Genomic DNA, 21575 nt, shown 5'->3' with positions numbered 1-21575 from the left:
TTAAATATTGAATATACGATAAACATAGAGCCTTTATCGGCTTACAATAAAATACCATCAATATTTTAGTATTACCAAACAGTCAGGGAAAATAAGATAAACCCCGATATAGAAAACTAAGCTCGTAAATATGTTAAAATACATTTTTTTATCCTATCATAGGTATTATAATATATCTAGCTCAGATAAATTCGATGAGCGGTAAAATCTTGTAATGCTCAAAGCCACATTCCATAAAGGATATAACGTAATCCGAGAAAATGGTTTTTCAAGAGAATGTATCTCGTGGCTTTTGATTTGTAGTACCTTAATGTATCAGTTTTATAACAATTGAGTTTATAGATTGGAAAACCTTGTTTTCATATAGAGATAGACATTGATATTGTTTTCAAGGAATCTATCCAACTATTCAATAAATTTATATATACTTATTCTTGAAAGAAAAATAAGAAATGTCCAGAACTTTCCTGGCTCACTTTTTAATGAGGGTGAGTAGTGATCATCTCCTAGACAAAATATATTAGTAACTGGGTTTTTAGGCTTCTTCAGTAATCTAGAGTAGTCATATAGTATAAATCTTAGAGTAGTCATCAAGTATCCAATTTTTTGGAATCTTACAAATTATTCATTTACCGTTAAAGTTGATGGAATTTACAATGTCCTTTTAATTGTTTCGAGTAAAGACTGCGTTATTTGTTACGTTAAAAGCTTTATACTTTATTTTATAAAAAATTTAATTAATAATTTAAAGATGTTCCAATAATTTAAGTTTCAGTTGAGAAATTGTAATTTAATATTGTACTGAGGATAGTTGGATATTAAATTACTCAAACAAGAGTTTTAAGGCCTGTTTCCCAATGATTATAATAAATCGATATTCACTATGATAATAAAAAAATCTAAACATGAAGCACCATTAATTTGTGGTATAAAAACAAGAATTTGAGACAGAGATACAGAACAGAGACATTATCGGATTAATGAAAGTATCCTCAAAAATAATAAACAATATTGAATAAATACAAAAATATCATTTCGGGTCATGTATTTATCATTTCGGGATAAAACAATTATTTCGGGAATATCATATTATCATATCTACTCGTATCATTTTTATGATCATTGATGACATTATATTATATTAAAACCTCTTTTTATAATTAATGAAATAAAACAAAATAACATAATTTTTTTAATTTAAATGTTGTTTTAACACGAATACCACAAATATTTCACATAAATGATTTTATACAAAATAAATCGACATTATCATACAGATATTTTATAAAGAATATATTTCTGCCAGGGCGACCTAACGATGATTACCGCCATTCACCAGTTGAAGTAGTTTTTAAGGAATTAGGGTAAGTAGGTATCATGTCGACCCTACTCATCGAATATTATAAAGAGGTTAAAGGTAAGTATCCTTGTAATGACGTCGCACGCATTGTTATTACAACATACATTTTTATTTTATTAATACATGTATTTAAAAGTTTCATAGCCAAATTATAAAATCAGAAACAAATCTTATTATTTCTTCTGTCTTAAACATGTCTGCTTGGTTTCTTTGATAAGCCGATAGGTATTAAAATTAAACGTTACTATGATTTATATTTATTATTATTTATGTAGTTATTTTCATTGAAAGCAAAAAAAATATGAACCGGAAAACATTTTCAGAAGAGAGACATTATATCATCATAGCTCGAAGCCTTATTCTGAAGGTTATTATTTTAGATATTATCTCATTACAATTGAAATAGATCTTGTTGATTTGTCATTTGATAGTACGAAATAATATCTACCAATTTTAGAACAAGTTGTACCTAATAAATAAATGATTAGACATATTTTATAATTTGCAATTTGATAACACGAAATAATGATATCTACCATTCTTAGAACAGATAAAAATAAATAGAGAGATAAAGATATTTATAATAATTGGAAAGTTATAAGGCGAAATAATATCCACAAATCTAAGATCACTTATAAATACATAAATAGATTTATATAATTTGAAATTTGATAGCACGAAATAATATACCTACCAATAATATACAGTTATAACAAATAAGGTCTCTCGGGAATCGTTGAGTAATTCTCAGAAACAGTAGGCGAGGTGCTACGGATAAGTTAGCAATGTTGTTAACTAATAACTGTCAATTACACTAGTTAAACGTTTGAACTCTGGTCTAGATCTTTGAATACATATTTGATGTCTAGATTGTGTTTTTAGGTCACTGTGTACAGCGAAATAATATACATATATATTTAATTTTTTTCTTTTATATTAAATATAATAATCTAAGAGCCCACGACGGCCAGACTTTCCTTTCTTTAGGAAAGTTGAAAGTTTCTCTGTATATGTCTCCGATACAGATAAGAATGACTAGCGATTATCAAGTCTGGGTTGTGGTTACTTTGGCAGGAAACAGGTAGTAAAGGTGTATAAAATTGTAGCTAACTTAATCGTTAGTCGTTCTTATTTGTATCGGAGACATATACAGAGGAACTTTCAACTTTCTTAAAGAAAGGAAAGTCTGGCCGTCGTGGGCTCTTGATCTATAATCGAAACTACATTACAAAGCTAATTGTTATCTATTATCTATTATCTATTTATATATTGCTTGATGTTGCACAAAGTATAATAACAAACCAAAGCTGTAAGTTAATCACTTATAATAAAGGACATAAAAATTCATTCAATTCATGCTGAAATAAACAAGTATACCTAATTTATAAATATACTATCTACTATGTATGGGATCGTTTCTTTACAGATTGATATCTTTTAAATGCAAAAAAGTAAAATCTATTTTTACAAACTATTTCGCTACATTAATCAAAATTGACACAATCTTAAACAGTGAATTTCAGTGAATTAGATCGAAGCTTGTACGACAAATCGCCAGTATCTATAATGTTTATTACATGCTTTTATAAAGAACCTTTTGTGCCTCATTCGTGTTATTAGCATAGGTCACGATATTTACGTTTATTTGTTCATGTAGTAGTTAGGTAATGTTATGTAGGAGGCTTTCGATTATTCATGCTCTATTTAGTTGGAATGATAAATTTTATTTATTAAACCAATAGTAGTTTTATTTGCCTTAATGATGGATATCTAGTTTAATGAATATTGGATGTCGACGAAAAAATAAAGAAGGTATGTGATATTTGGTAAGTTGTTAGTCTTCAATAAATTATGTTTACAGCGTTACTTTAGCGTTATTTGAATGATATTTTGCATAAAGTTTTCAATATTCCTTTACGCAATTCAACGATAACACAACAAACAAACCTTTGCATTTCGTAAGATTAATTGTGTTGTATGCATTCAACAACTTATAATAAACTGCACAATGGGTTAACAGGAAAATCTAAAACGTATTATCCACACGACAACCTTTCTTTGGGACACAATAGCACACGTGTCTCAATAAGAGGAAATTCCTCAAGAGTGAGGGGTTAATTCAATTGTATACAGGGAAAGAGAATTGCACTGGTCATTTCCTTGTCGACTCGGTTTATTAATTTGGCTGTTTATTACAACATTAGTGTGAGTATAATATTATACAGATAACTGTTTCTTTGTTGTATATGTTTAGTTGTCGTAGAGTAAATAATTCTTTTTAAATTTTATATCGTGTTTGGATTAAATTCAAACCTATCTTATTCAATATGGATATGTGTACCATGTAATTCGTTTACTGGTGAGATGATATTTATCGACACATAAATTTATGAAAATCGCAAAAAGTATCGCCGTCTTTTGTCACATTTATAACAACATAAAAGCAACAAAATACTCTTACACATCTTAATACTAAATCAACAAAATATAACGGTAAATATTGCGCAAATACCGACAATAGAACCAAACAAGGTACCTTGAGGCAATAAATCTTTTCTAAAAACCAGGTGCGGAAAACAACGGATTAGGACGAGGTACATCCTCATAAAAGTTGGATAAGATTACTCGGATAACATTATTGAATGCTGAGAATAGTATGGGATTGCTTTTTATATTTAGAGTATATCGGGCTGGACGTTAGGTCTGTACTCGGGTTATATTCGTAATTTCCCATAGGAACTAAACTCGTCGACACCTAACGTAATTATTTAAGATAATGGCACCCTCCCATTGCTACTGTAGCTAAGGCCTTGTACTCATCTAGCTCTATACAATTTATTCGATTTACTTGATTGTTGGAAATGGATTTTTTAATGACAGGGCATTTATTTCTTGCAAGATACAGGTCAAGGTTTTAAGATACAATTTTATTGCAAAATACGAAATTTGTTAACTTTCCGAAACTGTAATCTGTTATGTAGAGAGATTAAATTATATTCTTTTAATTTATTTATTTCATGAAATGCAGAGTTTATACTGATTAGGTACTGACTGAAATAATTAAACATTTCCACTCAAAAATTAACGAACTTATGAAGAAATTAATGGCCGCAATTCAATTAAAAAATCATTATTAATTGGAACATCATTCATACCTTAGTACAATATCTATAAAAGCGATAACTGCATTAAAATTAGAAAAATATGTTTTACAGATATCGTTGGATTTTAAAACTAGCAATAAATGGGAGATTTTTTACGATAGTAGGCACAATAGTTTGCACTATTCTCTGAAACTACACGTTCGCAAAACCAAAGCATGTGTTTGCAAAAGCTCTACAAATATTGGCTTTATGGGGTTCGTATACGTGACTCTTTTCTCTTATGGGTTAATTGAATGGCCAGCTTATAAATAAGTGATGACACAATGCATGTAATTGTAGTTGCTTTTTATTCTCTTGGTAATAAATCTCTATATAAAAAATGAATCCCTCTTTCCCTTGGTCGCGGCATCAGGCGTAAACGGCTGGACTGATTTCGATAATTCTTAGCTTGGTTTGTTCGTTATAGTCAGGAGAAAGATTTTATGATAGAAAATCTTAAAAAAATTTGCGCCTTCAAATAAAAAAATGCGAAAACTTAACGGCTATTTAAGCTTCACGGGTTTGACACAAAATTCGCGTGAAGACAGGACAACGTCTGTCGGGTATAACTAGTAGTTAATAATCCACAGGGTAGACTTCTCAAGACATTATACTAAGTAACTAACTACAAGTACAAATATGTATCTAGCAAGATACGGTACCACAATAAATCTCATATTATGCTTAATACAGACCATATTAAGTAAATTACATGTTAGAATGTATCTCTATCTATTTAGGTTTGAACTTTGACATACTCAAACTCAAACTCAAAACATTTATTTATTCAATTAGACTTCTTTTAGAAGTACTTTCGAATTGTCATTACATATTTTTAACATTTACCACTTTAAAGTTTAATCGTTTCATAAGTCGTGAGGGTCATTTTTTTTGTTTTTTTTTTTATGAGTATTTAATTAATTAAATACTCTTACGTCGATGTGATTATTTAATTATAATTCCAAAATAAGTTCAAGGAGAGATTTTTTAGAAATTAATAATTTTATACATAGATACTGATGGATAGATATTATGGTCCGGTTTCGAAATGGTCAAAATTAACTTTATAAATATCCTATTTTTATTCTAGTATGGAACGTTCCTTACACAAACCGTATATTTGGATTTGAATATTAAATTAATATGACACCGGCGTTGATTCATTAAAAAAGATGGAATATTAACGTTAATCTCAACTTTTGCGTAGTTTGGTTTATGACACCGCTGATGGCCTACATTTTACGTAAAATTATTTAGTTGAAAATATGTACTAAGTATAGAGAGCAGAAATAAACTATTCAGTGTTGTACTTCATATATCTAAGAGAATTTAATTATTTAGAATACACATAACTTGATACATATGACTTGAAATAAAATTATCCATCTATATCCATACTAATATTATAAATGCGAAAGTAACTCTGTCTGTCTGTCTGTTACTCAATCACGCCTTAACTACTGAACCAATTTGCATGAAATTTGGTAAAGAGATATTTTGATACCCGAGAAAGGACATTCTTTTATTGCGAAATATGTACCACGGGCGAAGCCGGGGCGAACCGCTAGTCCTTAATAATTAAGGTTATTCCTGATTCAATAATTTTAATATCAATGCATTTTTTTGCTTTTCAATAAAACCGAAACATACTCAATTAACTTCGATATGATTAAATTGAACAAAGATTATTAACTTTTGCTTGGTTTTGTGCAAATTGTACAAAGTAAGAGAAGATTCATGCAACTTGATCCACAGAACTTTATAACATTGAACCCTCTCTCTGATTCATAAGGATTTATTCTCAAGATAGTTGAATGTTTCGTAACTTTGCGAATAAGGTGGGTTTCACTTGAACGTTATTAATTGGATTTTCTTAAATATTAGATTACGAACATGCAAGCGCGCTTTAACAATCTTGTTATTTATTATGAATAGGTTTTCAGCGCTGTCTTGTTAAAATTAAACACTTTATTTGCTTTAATTAATTTCTTTGCATCAAAAAGAATTTTAATATCAAGAACTTCGGTTCATCAAAAGCAAAAATACTCAACAAGCTTTAATCAAAAGTTTAAATATAAACAAAACGCTGCTATATTCTCTACTAGCTTTCCGCCCGCGGCTTCGCCCGCGTAGTCCAAGAAAAACCCGCATAGTTCCCGTACCCGTGGGATTTCCGGAATAAAGCATAAAGTTTTTGTAATGTGTTGTTGTGTTCCAAATAAACAATTTTGATTTTTTTGATTTATCCTATGTCCCGGGGTAAAAAGTAGCCTATGTCCTTTTTCGGGTATCAAAATATCTCTATACCAAATTTCATGCAAATTGGTTCAGTAGTTAAGGCGTGATTGAGTAACAGACAGACAGACAGAAGTACTTTCGCATTTATAATACTAGTATGGTTTGCTCTGAAGCAAAAATATTATCAGCAACGTAGAAAAAAATGATTATTAGAGAAGCTTGTAAAATATAACGGCAACACTAAATATAGACTTGGGCTATTTAAGACCCGGCTCATTTCTCGGATGGTTATTGCGCAATAATTCAGTAACCATAAGATCTTTACTGCCTATGAATCTCTTAGTCACTCTTTATGACAGGCTTGGATATAGTTTATCTTTCAATATAATGCATTCCTGGGGAACTAGAAGAAGGGATTTTGATGTGTATAATGCATAGCTTTTCTGGTTTTATATTCAATTTTAATGTCTTAATAAATTTAATTCATATAATTTGTGATGGATGCTTGTGGTAATAATATTTATATTATTTTTTTCAAAGGTACTACTAAATATATTATGCTATCAGCAAAAATGTTAATTTTATTAATTATTAAGGCTTAATAGGCTATTATAGTGTTACAACGTGTTTATTTTTATATTTTTATGAGATAATATGTTTGTTTTTCTTAGTTTATAAAAGAACTCTGTCGAATTAGGTTAACCTGTAATGATAGTAAGTTCTATGTGTAAATAAATAAATAAATAAATATTACCACAAGCATATTCTAAAATATAACATACATTCTAAACAAATTGGTGTGATGTTATATGATTGGCCCAAAACTTTATGATCTAGTCACTAGTCGTACTTCAAAAAATTGTACTTAAAGAGATTCTTATAATAATTTAAACAATATAATTTTAAGAGCCCATTATATATTATTTATTACCATCAATCAAACAGCAAATCAGCTTAAACGAAGTGAAGTCAAAGTCGTTAGCAATTCGATCATTCACCTTTCAATACAGTAAAATAAATACGGTTTAGTTTAGTTTCATTAGTAAAACAAATATTCAAGAAACAATAGCTTTTCTTATAATTAACAAGTATTATGTCAAATATGCGGTAACGTATACGTATGTAGTGGTATTCCATCATACTCCATTCTAATTTCTAATAATTTGTTAGCGGTAAGGTAATAAATTATGAAAATGACTAGAAACTGGGACTAACATTGTGACGGATAAATTGAGTGCCCATTATTTTTAAGTCTACGTTAGTTAGGCACGTTATGCATTACTTATTATGTAAGCTTAAATTGCAAATGAAGGAAAAGTTTTGCATTAGCTTGTGAGCATGTTTGTTTGTTGGTTTCAAACTCTGAAAATATTGGACCGTTTTTAAGTTTTTCCCTTAGAAAGCTACATTATTTTCTAGGCTATTACAAACTTGTACAAATTGTATTTTTAAATATTTTTACTTCGTTCTCTTGGTGTTAATGATTAGGTATTATAAAGTTTGGTTAATAATATAGCAATTACGCCAATTAAATATTATGTAGATTATAGGTTTAAGATAATATTATTTTCATTTGAAAGTATAAACTCTACATCCATACTAATATTATAAATGCGAAAGTAACTCTGTCTGTCTGTCTGTCTGTTACTCAATCACGCCTTAACTACTGAACCAATTTGCATGAAATTTGGTATAGAGATATTTTGATACCCGAGAAAGGACATAGGATAGGTTTTATCACGGAAATCCTACGGGAACGGGTTTTTCTTTGAAAACGCGGGCGAAGCCGCGGGCGGAAAGCTAGTAATTTATAAAACACAAAGATACTCATATTATAATAATACGCAAATATTACTTTTTGGTTAAAGCCATTTTCACAAAGTTTTTTAATAACAGACGCGCAGTTATTTTTGGAAATATTTCAACCGCAAATATGACGCCTTTTGATAGGCGTCTAATGAAGTTAAAATTAACTTCAGCTTATGGTAAAAACAAGTTAAAAAAAATTGTTGTTTTGATAATATTTTAGGCTTAAAATAGAACAGGACAAATAGCACATTTATAACAGTGTTTATTTTTATATTTTATCTGTTATTGGACATCAGACAAATAACTTTTTATATAACTCGTTTGTCATGATAAACCAAACCATTTAAAAATGTATACCTCAAATGAAAATCGCTTGAACAATTAATATTTTGATGGAATTAAGTGGTCAAGAAGTGACTCAAAGTAGAAACCTCAAAATTCAATTTCACTGCGTTTTAAATAACAAATTCCAACCATCCGCAAAAGAAAAAGTTACGGTACAATGTTTATCGACCTTTTTCATACAAATCATTCCAACGGATTGATTTTTACTGTTCAGTCGAATTCAGTATTCCGGGTTTTCGAAATTTTGATTGAAATGCAAATCGCTACAATTGAATTGTCGTAAAATCGCAGCGACGGGAACAAAGTCGTAAAATTCCTCTACATAACGTTAGTTTATTGAAAGAAAATGTATTTAAATAAATAACACTCCTATTTAAAAGGTTATAATTAAAAATTCTGATTCAGTTAAAGGTAATGATTTTAAAATTAAGTACTGAAAGCATTAATAAAATATTACCATATAATAATGCTCCTTCTCACAATGTCATACTTATATATTTTGTGTGTATTTACCAAGTATTTACTATAATATAATAGGTTAGCTGATTGTCTGTTCTCGAGTTACAACCAGTAATTAACCCTCCTTTCTTTTATATAGAGCCGAGCAGAGAAGATACCTTCTAAAGGTCCAAAACCAAACAATAAATCAATTTTGCTATTGAATATGTGGCTAGTAAATAATAGTTTTGGCAATAATGTTATTTTACACACAGATACTGAACTGAATATTTAATACTAGATTCCCGGAGCTATCTCACAGATCTCTGTTGAACTTCTCGAAGTTTCCCGGTCGATGTAACTTGAAATAACAACGGTTATCTTGACTGAGATCATTGGTAGCTTCAGCTAAATATTGTATAAGATTAAATGGTGGGATGACCTAAAATTGTAAGTAATTCCAAACTTATATTTGGTTCTTAATGAATAAATAAACATTTACTTATTGATTAAATGCACACGTTTAATTAATTTTAAAGTCAGACATTATCTTTAACATAACATACTGATAAACGGGTGGACAAAATTGAACATTAAAATAATTTTATATATTTACTAGCTTCCGCCCGCGACTCCGTCCGCGCGGATGTCGGTCTTTGCGTGGATGGTTTATTTCTCCATTTTGAGTAACTCGGACAATGACATCTTATAAATATCTATTGGACCCAAATACGGCTAGGTCTATAATAATACGCAACGTGTGTTCGCGGTACCTACTACAGAACAACGTCTATGGATAACTGAAAAATTGAGATTAATTTTTTTTCTACGTATTTTTCCAGGATAAAAAGTATCCTATTTTACGCCCAGGATAATAAGGTATAATTATACCAAGTTTCATCGAAATCGAACCGGTAGTTTTCACGTGATGTCTTCACATACAGACAGACAGACAGACAGACAGACAGACAGAAAAAAATTTTTTTAATCACATATTTGGGTTTGGTATCGATCCAGTAACACCCCCTGCTAGTTATTTTTTCAATATTTTCAATGTACAGAATTGACCCTTCTACAGATTTATTATATGTATAGATTACATAGCGATGTAAAACGCGCATACGTTTAAAAATTAATGAGATAGTGTAAGTGCACACGTTAAAAAGTTCACATTCGTTAAGGTTCTGAAATAACGCACTAAGAGTGTTCCCATTTCATGAAATGAGATGAGTAGATACGGTAAATTTAGAAATGTAGATTCAGCTGCTTTCGTTCGCTAAAAAAATTTGATGGAAGTTCTTAATACCTCTTATTATAAGCACATCTTAATTTGCGGATAATGACAAGATGATGATGATTTTTTAAATTTATTTCAATAGTGCTTGCGTTATCTTCGTTTGATCCCGCTTCGCAATAAATTCGAATAGTCTTGAGTGTGATAAAAATAATGACTAAAGAAGCTTTGTAAGAGTAATTTTTAACGAAGTCTACTATATTTTTATTTTAGCTGGTCATAAAATCACCAGCTTCTCTGACCGTTGTCAGTACTAAATATGAAGATACTGATTATGATATAATATATATATACCGCCGAGGAAAGTTGTTGAATATTTAAAAAGTTCTCGCAGTTACAGTTCTCGCAATTAAAATGTAAATCCTAAAAATACTTTAAATACTAATTTATAACTTTTTTATTAAAAGTTTAATATCTGACATATAAGTGGATAGTTATTAAAACCTCTATAAAATTTATCGCGTATGTAATAACTGATGGATACTAATAGCGGTAAGAGGATTACTCCAAGTCTATAATGGTCACGTGAACTCACATACCACTAGAATATTATACCGTCAAATATAATAGGTCACTAAACCGCATAATAATGTTTGAAATAAGATTTGCATAACGTAACATACCAAAGACGAACCATTGCATGTTTATTTTCATCCGTATTATACCTTTGCATTTCCTTTTAGTGTACTACGACAAAGTGTTGAAAATATAGTCATCTCTTTCACACGTACGAGAAAAATCATGAAAAGCTTTCCGTTTCGTGAGCGCGAATTTCATAACGTAGAGAAAGCTTTCAGTTATTCAGTCCGCGTTCGTGCGGCACGGCGAACGGATGTATGTACGCCGTCTGTATTAAATTTCGCACAGTATCCGAAACTCGCTCGTTATATCCACGAGCGATTTTGCTTAAAAAAACAAAGCTACACATATCTATGATTAAAAAAGTGCTATCTTATTACTTTATAAGTTATATCGCTAAAGCAATTTATTTAAAAGCAGCGGCCGATCGTAAGTGGATGTGTTTGTGATGGATTCGAGGTACCTATAAACTTTTGTTCGCTCTCCTAAGCCTTTTGTGTTTTAGGACAAATTACTTAACCCTTATAGTAAACCCTTACAACCCATTGGTCCAAAAAAGTGACTTATACAACGTACAATATCGATACAATTCATATCCTATTTGTAACTTTATTTATTAAATTCGAGTGTGTGGACCAAAGTTTGTAAAACTGTATATATTTTTCGGAAAAGTGTATATTGTAGTGTAGTGTGTACATAGTTGGTGTTACCTATGTAGGTCAAGACACTTGAAAACTTATAATCGACGATTTCTGATCGATATCGTGTAACATATCAGGTGAGACTAATGTACATTTGTCGGTCCTTTGGTTTATTGATTTGTGTTATGTCAATTATTCACACCTTGTGATTCTTGTCTTTTGTTCTTGCGTGAACTTTTAATAACTTTTCGAAAAGTTTGTGAAAGATATTTATTTTGTGTTTCTTAAGTATTTTAGCTATCTTTGGTGCAGTAGTTTGTAGTTATTATTTTAATATTATAATTTCTCTACAATATAAAGTCTACAAAAATATTGAAACGGTTTATACATAATATATAATTGTTTATACCGTTTGCGTGATCGACATTGCCTACGCCTAATAGAAAAATATCATTACACCATATTAATTTTAACTAAGACGGCCAGATAATTTTATTATCATTTTATTTCAATCTTTCATAATTATTATAATTAATAATAATATGAACTATAGAAAAGTTCTCCATAGGAGACCCACACTTGCTACGAAGAGTTTAAAACAAAAAATGTTCAAGGCGAAGTCTTTGCTCAGAAATAAATTCTTTTTTATAATGCAACTAAGCTAAGTGTGTGACTTTTATGAGAAACATAATATAAAACGCTTTCAATTCATCTTTGATTTCCAGAGTCACGTGCATATTTCCTGGAACATTTGTTCGTTTCATAATAAAGCTGTTTGAGTTTTATTTAGAAGGATCACAATAAAATTATGACCCTTTTCCGTATCATGGATACGCAACCTCGGCTAATTTTAGGTCAAGCTTTCAAATGCATAATTATGTTGCAACAATATGATATACAATTATACATATTTTATTAATGTTTAGGGCTTCGTATCGCTTCGGGGTTTGACAAATATAATTTCAATTTTGAGAATGTTGTATTACGCTTGCGTTATGTGATTTTGAATTATTAACATTAACATTTTTCTGAAATTAGACTATACGCAAATATCTTTATTCACACATCAAAAATAGCATCAGAATTTATTCTATATCGTGAAGGTTTGAAAATATTTTTTGAGTTCAGAATAATCTTTATTTTCAAAAACTGTTTAAAAGTCGTTCAAAAACTGTTTTATTTCCCGGTTGTCTTTATTTTCAAAAACTGTTTAAAAGTCGTTCAAAAACTGTTTTATTTCCAGGTTACTTTGAAGATACAACGGAAAATTTTCCCACCAAAGCAAACACGAAAACAGTATTTTTGCCAATCAAATAGTTAACGTATAGAGCACCCAAAACACATTACCCTAATGTAATCACACTAACAGCCAAAACTGCAAATGTACATCCTTCATTAGCAAAGCTGTCAACGAATATTCGGGATCTAATTTTCTTAGTTACTTACTTACTTCTTCCATTAGGTATTTACCATTCGTTACGAAGTGTCATGCATGAATGATCATTTAACTTTATGCTTGACTAGCAGTCCGCCCCGGCTTTGCCCGTGGTACATACGTTTTCTCTCCATAACAAACATCCTCGTACTTCAAGGAATATTATTAGAAAATAATTATCGAAATCGGTCCAGATCTTCACGCGTGATACGACCAAGGGAAATAGGGATTCATATTTATATAATATATATAGAGTTATGAATGACATGCAAACAACGTACTGAGAGCTGATTGACTTGCCTTTCTATTTTGTATCCTGTAAGGATGACTGACAGTAACATCTTGATCTTTGATCTGTGCATGACATGCAAAAAATTCGAGTGTTTCATCTATATCTAAAGCTAAAGAGTTTGTTTGTTTGTTTGAACGCGCTAATCTCGGGAACTACTGGTCCGATTTGAAAAATTATTTCGGTGTTAAATAGAGGCTATCATCTCGCTAAGACCAATAGGAGCAGAGCAATGCGGGTAAAACCAGCACAGCTTATATTGAGGCTGGACGTGAACTGTAAAAACGCATGATCATAATATTTTGTCGGTCACTCATGCAGCATGACAATTCAAAAACCGTGTCATGCTTGCATTACCGTCTAGAGGCTTCTTAACGTGTAAAACATCATACATCATTTGTAATTAACATGTGTTATAAGTGTGTAATTATCTCGTAGAAATGTTAAACAAATTTCATAAGGAATTGAGGCAAAAGTTATATGATGTGTTTGAAACTTGAGCGATTTCTTCCGCCCTGGTTACTTTAAGAAAGGGTAAAACGCAATAAAGGATCTTCTTTGATATCGCTCTTGATATTATATTATTTGGATATTGGAAGATTTTTCTCGTGATTGCGTTGTTTCAAATTATAAGTGAAATGTCCCTTTATTCTGTTATTGGCCTCTCAAAAAAAAAATTCTTACCGGTTATCTAAAGCTTAACTAATGTTAAAGCAGGATAAACAAGTTCTTTAGAAAATTCGTGTGTTATCTATATGAAATTATAATTTTCGTGTCACATATGAGATAACCGCTCCCCTCCAATTAAAAAACAATTCATTAGCAATCCATTACTGGTACGAAGGTCACTTCTGGAAAACAATTATCGAATAATCGATATCGAACAGTAACTGATAAATTATGTAGAACCACACATTTAGAGGTTGCATTTTAACCTATTTCTAAGAATAAAATCCTGAAATACGAAGAAATTTTTGTGGCTGAAATTGTAATAAGAGTCTGAAATTTATACTCGTTAGAAATAAATTGTCGCGGCTATAAACTAAATGTATCTGACGCAATAAAATTATTTTATCTACAAAGTAGGTACTACTAAGTTTTATAATTATGTATACTAAAAACGAAATTTAAAATATTTTCTATGTTTTCATAGAGTAAATGTCTGGTTATAAATGTGAAATTCAAATAATTTAAAGTTCTAGTACTTAAAAATAATAAAAAATAGTACTCTAATAAATTCCGTTTTATATTAAGAATGACCATTCCCATGGGACGTGTTTAATAGGTATAATTATTATAGTTAATACAGGTCCTAGACTAATTTAGTATGTTTTAAGTTTATACAGTACCAAAGTACCTACGTACTCTCTAAATACTCTATGCATTGTTTATTACCTAATTATTAATGTATTTAATCTTTGAGATTGTTAATAGTAAAACGGTATATTAAAAATGAATTAAATATACAGCACAAATTTTTAAGTTAACACAAACATTAAGTACTCTATACCCAACACTCTACCCCTCGAAATTTTCTATTAAATCTCTTTGGTGTATTCAATAGACTTGAATACAATTCATTCATTAAAAACTATGCTTAAAAGACGTTATGATATAATTACGAGCTAGTCCCTGTATATACAACTGAAGGTAGACTAACTAGAGCGTAAAATAGGAATGAGGGGAGGTGCGAACGAATAACGAAGGCAATTACATTTCCTCGGCTTATTGGGATGCTTCGTGATTATATTCCGCTGAAAATTATTGTAAATTACCGGGAAAATATTAACTATATCATTTGACGGATGGTTTCATCGCTTTCATCTTTGGTTTCTGATATTAATTACCGGTCTTGAAGGGTTTGATTTTCATGTCTTCTTAGATATTGCGGCGGTGGAGAGGGAATTGAGGTAGATTGCAGATAAAGTGTAAAAATTGTGTGCAACATTTTTCTATGAGAAATAAACAGATTAATCGTTTATTTAGTGTAGTAATTTAATGAAGAAAATGGATTAATAAAATAAATTCACATTCTTGTGCTTCTATCTCTTTTTTAGAAGTATTTACTGTTTAATATTACAACTGCCATCATAATTTCTACATATAATAATACGTGTTAGTTTATTCAATTTACCACATATATGGAATAGTAGATAGTAGATACAAAGATAACTTTGTATTTGAATGCCACGTGTTTTAAACTGCAGCGTGAGCCGAGTAGAAAATGTATATAATTCAACAAAACCCTTATATCAAAACGTACACGTATACAGTGTGTGGTTAAATCGTTCAACATAGTGCGACCTCTTCTTTAAGGGTTCGGTGAGCGAACATGACACTCGTTATCTGGGAACTTGCTTCAATTGCTCTCAGTTCTGAAGATACGTATTGAAATGCTATGAAAGCAGAACAATTTTATTTATTTATCAGCAATATTTCTTTGATTTATCAGCAATATTTTTTTGGAAAATAAAATTGTTGTTTATTGATTATTCAGAAATTCATTTACATTCGATTACATTCGATTCTATAAAGTAACTGTAGAATGAAAAAATAAAAAGACGTGTGGCACTCGGGGACTGCCGCGGTAAAGCATGCATGCTATGCCTTCAAGCCAAACCTCCTCCCGTCGGAGTAGGGAGCGTGAGGTTTTTTCGTTACGGAATTTCTCGATTTGGTCCCCGCGCTCAAGGCCCGCGATAGAAGCTATGCAATAACTTAAAACATAATATTATTTATATGAGATACAGATTTTTCATTAACTTCAAAAGATATTTTCTGAATGGATGCACATATTATACAGAATGGCCGTTCGTACTCGGTTCCCTTTTGGTCTATTTTTGTAACCATGTTTCTAGAACATGATGGTTGACGAAATATTAAAATATTTTTCCGCTCACTTTATTAATAAAACACGTATGTATCGCTTGAGATTTTATTTACCTTACCCAAGTTCATTTATTTTAAGGAAAACTCTAAAAACTAAATTTAAACTTATTGAAATAATGGAAATTGTGATTTAACCAACCAAGCCAACTGTATTTATGCTTTAAGTTCCAATTGATACAACGATACTATAATATATTACGTCATAAATATATTTACAATATACGTTTTAAATATCTCTAGATAACCCTTATAAATGCTATTCAGTACTGTTTTCTTGTATTTCTTAATCAGATCGTTATTCCCGGACTTCGAATCGGATGCATTATCGGGCTAGCATTTCTGTTTAGCAATTCATCGCGGAAATACTGCCAGTGGTTCGTCATTTATATTTTAACAGTATCTAGTTGTATTTTATTATTTTTATTCATTATGACGTACCGCTTTTGTAGAAGATTAAAATGAGGAACGAAATGATGAAATCTATGTCAAGTGTTTGAGATTCAGTTATTAATAGAGGCTGATAATCTATTTTTTATCGTCGCTACTTTTTCAAATTGAGGTTATAATGTTTTATTTCGAAGACCACTTTAGAGATTAGAACTCTGGTTTATTAAACTTTCAGATGTAATTTTTAAGTAATACTATAAATAAACTATGCATCATCCGTGACTTCGTTAACGCATTTTTTTTGTAGAACTCGAACGACTTAGATTTTTCTGTCATAAGTAACTATGAGTTGTTGTTAATAATTCAAAATAAATGCTTCTATATTCATGTAGTAAAACTGCGCGTAACATTTATTTTTAGGTGGGACCCCACCTTACGTTATATTTAGAAATTGCATATTAGTTATGATTACTGGTATACAGGGTTACTTGTAAAACACCAGCAACTTCGCAGGACAAGACAGCTAACATCATAAGTAACAACATTTGTTCTACGACTTTTGATAATTTGTTAGATTTTATTTTCATACTAAAATAAATATTGATTTAATTTTCCGTTTGAATATTATAAACTCTACGCGCATTCCAAAAATTACGTAAACAAGAAGCGAACGGGAGGGAAAATGGGGCGTCGCGTCGTCCTTTCGATAATGAATAGAACATACTTACAAATATGATACTTACAAAAATGTTAGGAGAGTACAATAAAAACTTAAAAAATAATTTATTGCGTTATGCCAAAAGTCGTAGATCAAATGTTGTTACTTATGATGTTAGCTATCTTGTCCTGCGAGGTTGCAGGTGTTTTACAAATAACCCTGTATTCTTAAAGGCGTATATGAATGCAACATGAGTTGCAGTTGGTTGCAGTAAACAATAGCTTATAGAACGCTTACGCCGCGCCGTTGTCATACAAGTTAAAGATGGATAATCGTGCTCTAATGAATGGTGAATGCACCCTATTGAAGATTGGTATTGTAGCGGTATATATTATTTGTAGTGTGTACATAATATATGGGATCAAATTGTTTTTATTAAAGTCTATCTATCAATTTATATGAATCTCTGTTGAATTAGATGTTTCATTCAAATGTTTTCGAAGTGAGGATATTGAGTAAAGTCAATCTATAACTTATGAATGATTGAACGTTAGTAAATTTATTTGTCTTTATATATTCTAATGCTTAAAAAATAAATCCTATACATAAACAGGTTTAGTGATCGATATTACACGTTTAAAAATCTTTAGTACATAATGCAATCACCCAAACGAACAAAGATGACAATGTTTGCAAAAATCAAGTAAAGTTTTTATTTTTGGCGTATATTGGATTAATTAATTTTAACTCGCAACAAGCTGCGATCCTCTCAAATTGGGCGCTTGTATTTCAACAAAAATATTTTTATTTGAATACATTTTATTCGATATCGAGTGCTTTTTCAGACTTCGTGAATACGTTGACTGTTGAGGTTATGTTACTGTTGTTATTTTTATATCGAATAAAAATGTCATAGGTACTCATAAAGTTTCGAATGTTTAATAAAAAGTAATATTAAACATTTATACTACGAAGTTACATATATCTCTTTGATGTCTTCTGTAATGGATATCAGTCGAACTACTGAAGAGATTACAGAATCATTTCACGTTTCCGTTCATCTTAATTATATTTATATGAAATTCAGTACCTTTGTTTCATTCAATTCTGCTATGAGTATTAATCGAGGTACAAGATCTTACTTCTAATTAGGAGAAGGATATAAAGTTGTTCAATATTATGTTAGGCTTTTTAAGCTTGTTAAGCTCTCTTTCTTACATCTTCTGGCTACCTACACCAATTTTTTTTGAGAGTGATCAGCGTTAAAAAAACAAATACATAAGTACATCAAATTATTGGTTCGTGGAGGCTTTTTTTGTAAACAGATACTGCTTTCCGAATCGGTGGTAAATGTTAAAATATGTTCTGAAGATTCAAAAGTTTTTCTTGAGAAAGTCTAATTGAATGAATAAATGTTTGAGTTTGAGTTTAGAAATTTAGAAAGGACTTTTTAACAAAATGGAGTGTAAACTATTAATGCTATTAATTAATTACTACTTATAGAAATTAAGTGTTAAATTCTCAGTGATTGTTACTTAAAATATATTCACATTTATTTGTATCATATTCATCAACGTATTTGTAACTACGCAATTATAATTAGTATAATACCAGCATAAACATAATTAATACATAAATATTATTGCTCGTCAACATTTTATGAATTCGCAATGAAGCTTACTGTTGTAACGAGATTTGTAATGATCGGATTTAAATTGATATTCAAATAATGTTATTGCTTTTAAATAGAATTCAATATATATTAAGTGAAATGTTAAAGGTATTTAGTATTATATTTACAAATTGTTTACGTATTATTGGCCTTCTTTCGTCGTTCATAGATACGTATTTGGTATATTAATATGGCGCATTGGTATTCTGCCTTAATTAATATAAAGTTATTTACGGTTGAATGCAACTGGATATTGTGGTTGATAGGAAACTATAGTGGCAAACCACTAGGTATTTAATCAAAACTTATGTATCAACAATATGTGGTTAAAATAATGATAACTAATTTCTCTACGTACTGTTGCCTGGAAATCGCTTTATGGCGATAAGCTTCATTTGTTTTAATTTGTTATAAGATAAATTTTCACATAAATAAATAATTTATATTATACTCTATTATCATATAATAACAGTCTTAACAACATCTTTTCACGTATAACAGTGTAGAGAGCGTTAGAGTAATCAAGACATAATGCAGTCAGTTCAACATCCTTTTCTATCAAAGACTATACGTATGTATGTAGGTATGATGTTGAACGTTTGTTTGCTATCTGACATTTCGTCACATGTCCCCACGGGATTAAATTGAAAACTCGTTTTGTTTCCATCGGCCATATATAAACTGTACAGACAGAAGGTACAGATTTAAACTGAAAAACGGCATTTGAATGATTCTAAATGTTTTATTGCGTTCGGAATTAAAGTAAATAAAATTAAGACTATCAAACAAAACTAAAAATTACTTTAAATTTACGCGGGAAGCTATTTAATTTATTAAAGCTTACGGTCAAACAGATAATTCTGAAGCCGTTCTTATTTCAGTTTCTTGGGTAATTTCAAATAATTACCGATTAAAATATCTAACATAGAATATCAAGTTAGGACGTATTTTTTTAACGATTACCTAACGTAAGTTTATAAAATGGGTTATGAAATCTAGACGATTTGACCTTCAGTATTAGTTATGAACTGTTATCATTATACCTATACTTACTTACTTAACTAGCTCTGCGACCCAAACCGAGTCTTGGCTTCCGACACGAGTTTACGCCACTTTTCTCGATCAGTTGCGTCGCTCCATCGATATCTGGGACGGCCCACGGGACGTCGGCCAGTTGGAATGCCCAGATATGCCTTTTTCGCGGCCCGATCATCCCCCATTCTTAAAACGTGACCGAGCCATCGGAGGCGTTGTGCCTTTGTCTGGCCAATGATGTTGGGCTCGGCCACGAGGTGTTGAATTTCCGCATTTCGTATCATTATACCTACGTATAATTATTCCTTAGTTATCGTAATTGTTACAGTATATTCGCTCCAATAATTTTTGATCGAGTTCAATAATTGCCATTCAATACATGGGCTATGTATTGAATTACAATACCTTACAAACGAATGTAAACACACAGATCTTTTATTTTTATTTGTGGACAAACGGAATGAGTGTATTGTAAATAAATTTACACACAGATCTTGCTAGATTACACTTCATCTATTAAAGAAAGACGTTTATTCACGAAGCCGAGGATGGACTAAGATTTATTATGTACATTTGAGTGTCGGAGAGTGAAGTCCGCCATATTGCCTAAATAAAACACCCACATCAGGTGCAATTTATATCCTTTTTATTTCTGAATCTGCCGCGCTTGAAATACATCGACTCGTGTTTTATACTATTTTGATTGTAAAGTACATATGCTAGTAAATTGTAGTAGTTTACTGCGTTGTGTGAATACATTTTCAGAAATAGCAGGAACAATTTGAAATGGCATAACTGCGATACAATGGAATGAGAACGTCTAGTTTCTTTCCGCGTTCTTAAGTCTGTTGTACATCGAAATTGTTAGGGAAATGAATGTTGTGTATACTTTTGTGTATTTATTCTTATTGTGAATGATATCAGTTCTTTTTTAAATTGTGACATCCTGCAATTTTAATAAATTAACAATATAACACGACTCGTTGATAGTAAGGTTTTAATCTAATAATTTCTTCGTTTTGTAACTAGGAAACCTAGCTAATAGCTATTTGTTATTATGAAAAACCTTAGTTAAGAGATTTATAAATAATTGTAAATATTTATACAAGTACATTGTTCAGATTCATTCGAAGGTTATTATTGATCGAATATTTATAGATAAAACACGGTCAATTATTATAACTTTCAGTTATCCATGATAAACTTTTGTTGTTTATATGAATTATTTCGTTCATCATTTAAAATTACTAACTATTTTGCTAAAATATCGTTCAATAAATATTAACTTTTACTATTTCATAATATCTGTAAAGGCCTTTGTAGCTTTGTTCAAGAGCCCAGAAAACAAACATGTAATCAAATT

The 21575-nt window shown here is 30.5% G+C and overlaps 1 protein-coding gene across 13 annotated transcripts in view; it reads left to right on the top strand.

Annotated features, from left to right (window-relative positions):
- Window positions 1-11449: 11449 nt before the first annotated feature.
- LOC123698557 (small conductance calcium-activated potassium channel protein) overlaps window positions 11450-21575 on the top strand; it is a 205350-nt gene continuing 195224 nt past the window's right edge. For all 13 annotated transcript variants that reach the window (XR_006752422.1, XM_045645236.1, XM_045645231.1 and 10 more), the window contains exon 1: window positions 11450-11984. The gene's annotated coding sequence lies outside the window, so the exon portion shown is untranslated. The remainder of the gene's footprint in view (window positions 11985-21575) is intronic.

The sequence above is a fragment of the Colias croceus genome, chromosome 16, assembly GCF_905220415.1.
Source record: "Colias croceus chromosome 16, ilColCroc2.1".
NCBI lineage: Eukaryota > Metazoa > Arthropoda > Insecta > Lepidoptera > Pieridae > Colias > Colias croceus.
Note: the sequence above shows the minus strand (reverse complement) of the source record. Positions and strands in the feature narration are given on the sequence as shown.